The sequence below is a fragment of the Ptychodera flava genome, chromosome 14 (genome assembly GCF_041260155.1).
Source record: "Ptychodera flava strain L36383 chromosome 14, AS_Pfla_20210202, whole genome shotgun sequence".
In the NCBI taxonomy this organism is placed as follows: domain Eukaryota; kingdom Metazoa; phylum Hemichordata; class Enteropneusta; family Ptychoderidae; genus Ptychodera; species Ptychodera flava.
In genome coordinates this window covers 17,582,197-17,589,504 of record NC_091941.1, presented here as the reverse complement: position 1 = coordinate 17,589,504, position 7,308 = coordinate 17,582,197, and positions in this window count along the sequence as shown.

The window sequence follows — 7,308 nt, the reverse complement described above, 5'->3', positions numbered from 1 at the left end:
AACGCTCTATCGTTGGGGGCGATATTCGCGATCTCTTGCACCCCATACGACCACGCTCCCGAACGTTGCGCGTTCCGTTCGTACATTCATCATGTATACTTCGTTCGTAGCATTTCAAATGGCGAGCGATTTACTCCAGAATAAGTCGGAAGCGGATCTCGAACAGGACAAGCACATTATTATTTATTTATTTATTTACTTATTTATTTATTTATTTATTTATTTATTTATTTATTTGTCGCAGCCCTTTTAAAGCAAGGGCTCACTAAAAACAATAGGATCATCAACTTACACTGGGCACTGGAAATGCAAATAAAAAGTTACAGAAGAGCTAGCTGAAAAAATCTAACATAGAAATTGAATGAAAACATAAAATAAAAAACATTAAGGTAGAACACACTTCGAAAGTGAAAACCTTAAACTTTTGCTCAAACTTTCCTCAATGAAACTTTCAACCATTCGCTGACCAAATCAAGAATAAGAATCAGGGGTCGTCGTCAAAATGGCCGCAATCCCCTTGGCGAAGAACAGAATTTTCAATTTTCGAAAAGCTGAACATGTGGATTTTTTCTTACTCAAAGAGCTTTAAAATAATTTCCCATAAATGTAGATCAGAAAACATTTGGAAAATTTTGAGATTCCTAGTATCTGTTCCCGAGGCGCATTCTACATTGAGTTTCTCTATACGACCAAGAAGGATCGTGTCGAGGAAAAGGCTCTTGAACCGAATTTTTGTTTCTCAGATGTATTTTGGTAGTAGTAGCAAATAGAGGATGTGTATTTGCGAATAAACTACATTTTTTCCGCTCATCGGGTCAGTGAACAAGTTCTCTACACGGAAAAGAAGAGGCAAATACTACTGTCATGTATATATATATATATATCGCCCTCAACGGTAAAAAGCAAACGAAATCTTTGGGTTATGGCCCCTGTCTTGTGGTTGAAGGGTTAGGATTGTATAGCCTTTTTGTATAGTGAGACAATGGGGAGTGTTTTAATGGGGGAGAAGCGGGGATTTGTCATGGCGTGAGAAGAAGAGGAAAATATTCAAATCTTAGCGGGAAGGTTGTTACGAACAGCTATTTAAATTTTGCCCCTCCAATTTTGGCTCTCTTCAAAGTACGCTGGAATAGTTAGAATTATGCAAAGAGAACTATGGGTAAAATTTCTAAAAATCGGCTGGTTTGCTACTCCTAGCCTGTTATTTGTCCGGCACATGTTTATCATGAATGTTTCAGTATGCATGTATTTCTCGAAAGTGATGTCGACGCATATGCATTACGCTTGCACAATGTGTCCCATAACACTGTCGTGCTGATCTGAAATCACGTTTTAGGGAGATGTCAGTGTTTACGGACGGGGAGGGGTGGTGGAATTTTTAGGCGTCAGAAAAAATGAGCTGTTTCAAGGGGTTACTAAAACTTGCAATTGAATAGGGGCAACGAAAATACAGAACAAACATTCTTGAACATGAGCTTAAGTCATCACAACTATGTCACCATCATGTTTTTAATAAAACATAAATATAGAAATATTCTTTGATGTATATCATTTAACTTCAACGGGATATAAAGTAATAATATTATTTTATACCCATTGATAAATCAACCTTCTATCACTTCAAGAGCTCACTCAAATCATGTAGCGTCAACGTTTCGATACCTTGGGGATGGGCCTTGATCACTGCTAACTGCAGGTGACTGATGTATATATTCCACAATGCAGTATGTCAGGGCTCAATCAATTAAAAGAATATTTTACACGATTGGAACTAATTTAGGGTAATTGGATGGTGAAGTAATGTTGATTTAATCTACAAATGTAATCTCATCTGCTTTTCTTTTTACATTATACACTTGTTTTTATGAGTAATTTGTATTATTGCAACATTTGATTATCTAGCACCTAACACTTTTGAGAAATTTAAAAAATATGGAAATCTAATTATCCCAAATTAGTTCCAATCGTGTTAAATTTTCTTTGATATTTGTTTCAGTCTTTTTATTGAGTGAATGAGACAACCACAGATTCATGTTTTACTGCCTGTAAAGGATACTGAACCATTCAAGATGTGGGTTTCAACACAGCCCTTTGTAAATATTTGCATTGCTGTTTTTGGTCAACTGAATATAAATTATTCGATTCATTTGAATAGAGCTGTAATATCGATTCAGCCTGTATACGTGTAACGGCGTTTACTATACACACACAAGCTATACTGACAAACCAAATACTGGACATTTCATATTCATGATCCTCTGCTGAGTAGATCAGACATCTGTAATAAAAACACACAAAAATGTATCAATAGTTATATATGCTGTCCCTTTAACATTTCCGTATTGCAAATGCAATTCTTTTTAAGTAGTAATATGAAATTGTTTATATCACATTTTGCAAAACTCAGCGTTTTCATGGGGTCACTTCCTATTTTTTTCAGAAGGCAGGGGATTGCTAAAATTTCTCAATATATTGAGCCACGAAATATGCAAAATATTAACAACAATTTCTCTGCCTCAAGGTCATAATTAATGAAGGTTCCTTCGGATGTGTTTGTTATTTTTTTAATCAATTTATCCTAATGAAAGGTGGGTCCAAGACACTGGTGGTCCGTGGCTTCACCTAATGCGAGGTTGTCTATCTACGTTTGTAAAATAGCTATTACATGTAAATAGCGCGGTTTGACCATTCGTTTGTCTCAGACAATCGGAGAGAAACATATTTTTTGTACAAAACTTACAAGAAACCTCTTTTGTCTACTTTCACATCCTGTCGGTATGTTTTCAGAATGCGCAAGTTACTCTTCCGTCAAGTTGGGTTGTTTGCATCGGTGCTCCTTGTTTCAACCAATTTATTGGCTCTCCTCTCCTCGTCCCTTGCTACCGATTTTGCATACCTCTTTTTAACATACGTACAAGCTGTGATAAACTATAATAAAATACTAGCCTTCAACACGAACCTACATTTTCTGCAAACTTCGCTTCTTTAGAGGTATTAGCGTAAAGAGGGTCTGTGTAGTCTATTGGTTTACAAAACGCGGAAAATTGCAAAATGGGAGAAAAATGTCGCTGCAGACGATGAGTGGATGATAGATGCGGGGGGGAGGGTGGTCATTGCCTGGCGACAGTTTAATCTTAAAAGTCAGGGTCAACGAACGAATTACGCTGGTGAAAAAAAAATTCTGGAGCCAGTAGGCATACTTTCAAACGAACATGTCGATCCGCAAAGTCATATTTAAAATCCCCTTGCCGTATACCAACTTGAAGTCTGCTAATAATTAAGACATCCCAGTTGCATTGCGATGTCTTCTAAATTTTGAATTCCTGCTTTCAGTGAGTAATATCCCCCCAAAATGACGGGTAAATCGGTGGCGGGGATAATTCATAATAGAGAGTCATACTTTCCAGTGATTCGACGAAGAACAAATACGTACAATAGCTCTCTTGTACACGAATTCAACCGTATTGATTGCTTTCCGTCCATACCTTGACTGGTTAAGGAATGTCATCGGTATCTACCCGTCATCCACCTTCTCTCTCTCTCTCACTCACATGTACAAGCCATCACATCGCACTCCATGTATAATAAGCATGTGTCAATCAATCAATTAATCCATCAATCATATATATATATATATATATATATATATATATATATATATATATATATATATATATATATATATATATATATATATATATATATATATATCAGGGTTTTCTCTCGACTGCGCGATTGCGCAAATTGCGCATTTCGAGCCTTTTTCTGCCCTTTAAAAGTTACTGACTGCGCGAAAATCGCGCACAAAACACAGCACGCAAATACGTCCGTATGATGGTGACCCAAGCGCACAGTGTAGTGACCTGTAAATTTGCCGTTATTTCTATTCAGAATATTCCCCGAAAAAGACAAAATATCGCCTGTCATTCAATTTTGGTGACGTGCATAACGTGGAGTGTACGCATCGAAAAGAAAACACAGTAAAGGACATAGTTGTGCATCAGTCTCCATGGATACCAGTGCCATGCATTTTATGTTCATGTTTTGAACATGCAGAGAAAACACTGTATATATATATATATATATATATATATATATATATATATATATATATATATATATATATATATATATATATATATATATATATATATATATGATTGATTGATGGATTGATGGATTAATTGATTGATTGACACATGCTTATACATTACATATATATATATATATATATATATATATATATATATATATATATGTGTGTGTGTGTGTGTGTGTGTGTGTGTGTGTGTAGTGTGTGTGTGTGTGTAATTATATCTGTTACTTAAGTTTCTTGAAACGTACGTAACATATAAGCATTTTGTACTTGAATTGTTTTTATTTATAACGCTCTGCTTTTAGCGTCGAGCACCGTAATTTTGTAATTTCCCATGGGGACATCTGTATACATATTTACATACATACACACATACATACATGCACACACACAGATATATATATATATATGGAGAGAGAGAGAGAGAGAGAGAGAGAGAGAGAGAGAGAGAGAGAGAGAGAGAGAGAGCGTTTAATCGTGCATACACTTATAACACGATTGGAACTAATTTGGGATAATTGGATGGTGAAGTAATATCTTTAACATCTGCAAATGTAAACTCATCTGCTTTTCTTATTACTAACACACTTGTCTTTATGAGTAATTTGTAATATTGAGACATTCAGCTATAGGGCGCCTACCGTTTTTGAGAAATTTGAAAAATATGACGATCCAATTATCCCAAATTAGTCCCAATCATGTTTTATATACAGTTAATATTTGACATTCGGTATGCATAAACGAAAGGAGAGCGTTGGCTGTTTTTTTAAATACCATAAAAAAGCCGAGTCCTTTTTCATATACCGAGGATTGTTGCTGGTCGAAAGCCAAAGACTGATGGCTCGCAATTGCTTACGCCGACGCCACTCACTCTGCATTCAGCTAGTTCCGGCAACGCTTGCCGGTTTAGGCGAAGAAGGTCAAGTCGGTACTGCCGACTGTCATCGACCTAAAAGCATGGATCAACGGCACTGTTTACAGAACGCCGTCGGATTCGGTTGCCAACGTACGCCCATTCCTGTCACGGAACATCACTTGGCACCTAATTCCACCAAATTGTAAACCTTCTGCGAACCATCAAAGTTACCGGTATGGCGGGAAATACGCACACACCACAAATGAATACCGCCGCTTCGCCTTGCCTAAAGCTGCGGGCGGAAAAAGTCGCAAGAAATAAACATCCGTTGGACGAGATAAATAGGAAATATCCGCTATTAAGTGGGTGTTTTGAATTAACCTAGACAAGTTCTTCAGCGATAAATCAACTACAGTGACAAGTCATTTATGTCTTTAATCCATCCTTAATGATACTAATGGATTTTTCCGTTCAATAACACACGTTTCAAGGCAGGGCATTCCGTGGTATTTCCAGTAAGATACCAATGATGGACGATTCAACAAGTCACTGGTGATATTCCTCTATATGAATGTTTCACCCATGCATTGTACAAAGCAACCGATAAACGTAAGCAAGTTCCGAGGGGGTACTTAGTTCAGGGGCAACGTTTACGTCATGAGCGGAAGGCGACTTTTTTTTGGATAAGCAACGAAAAACATAGAAAAAATGTAGATACTATGGGGAATGATAATTTTGTTTCGTCTTAGACAAAGTTTTTCTAGGCTACATGGTACCGTACCATCGTATATTATTTCTTCTGTTGTCAACCTGTGTATAATGATGCGCTATCTCGCAGTTTCAGACAAATTATCGATTGAAGCATACCTGTTGTAGGTGGAAGTCATTATAGCTTGTTCAATTAAGATGACTTGAGATTTGGAGTTTTTGAGGTTTGGTGGTTTTGTTAGATCACTAACTCTTGAATGTAGCCCAAGAAATACTCAGTTTCTGGCATCGCTCAATGTTTCTGTGAATTTTTGCCAACATGCTTCTTTACGTGTTCAAATTTCAAATTATGCCGTTGGGCAGTAGAGTATTCAAGGGTATTTATAAAACGGCATGTAAACAATTTAGAACCTTCCTTTATCTGTTCACACGCTGTTCATTCTCCTTGAAAATAAATATAGGGAAAAAAGAAATGTTTGAAATGAATTTCTACCACACTTCATCCTTCAGCTGTCGTATACGTATTTCGTGGTAGGTAAGACACGCCCAAAAGGCTTACTCGGCCTTGAACATCACCTTGTAGGAAATCTAATGCCCCTTAATACACGGACTGCAACCTCAAGATATTTTGTTTGAGGCTGCCATTTCCGGCTTCAGTTTTCTGTACATGCAATCGACGCACGCATGCATGTCTTATTCAACCGCCAATGAACTCTTGACAAGTCTCAGGACAACTGAAAGTCGAGGCTCCAGTGCATCCATGGCCATGTGGCCCGACTGACGGACAGATCAATATCGCTTCGTGACGCCAAAAAACAAGTTGTGCAAGAAACAGCAGCGTCAAATGGAACTGACAGGAAACCAGTCATGTTTTGTATAAAATACATGCTAAATGCCGACATATACAGACACACTGTCACAATACGTTCATTTTGCACACGTTCTCATACTTATGCGCATGCTCGTAAACTTTTAAGCCAATCGTTTTCCTCGGCGGACACACTCTGTCGCCACCAGAAATTGGTAATAGGAAAGAAGAAAATCATGGGGTCCACAGATCGAGTAAAATTTTCATTTTCTCAAGTGTCTTCTAAAAGGCAATATAATATTATGCAAGTGTAACTTGTGTTTGCAGATTATTTGGAAGAAGAAAATAACAGTTTCGTACATGTGCAGAAGATGTGAAAAAAATGTTAACATATACATAATCAAACTTTCCAGCTGGGTATTTGTAGTGATGTTTCCATGAGACAGCAATTTACAAACTCTACTGAGTTATATTCACAATACGCTCTATCAGAGCAGAGAGGAACTATAAAACACCGTGCTGGGATTGTAAACGATTCTGGTTATCAAGCTCGCTTTTTTCTCAAGGAAACCAAAAAAAGGTGAACAATCCATGCCATTTTGATTCACCGAAAGCCAAGAAACGCAATTCTTGAACTCAATGTCATCTCGACGGCGAATAAAAGAATTTCAAAGAAAAACTCAAGTTTGCCCTCGCGATACACAGCACTAGTTGACGGAAAAGTTGACGTTAATTGACGTGGGAAAATCCGAATAGATATGCGGATGTCGTTATGAACCCTCTGGGGTTCTTGAATTACCGTGGCATTTGAATAAATCGGCGAGATTAAAGCGTTCTACT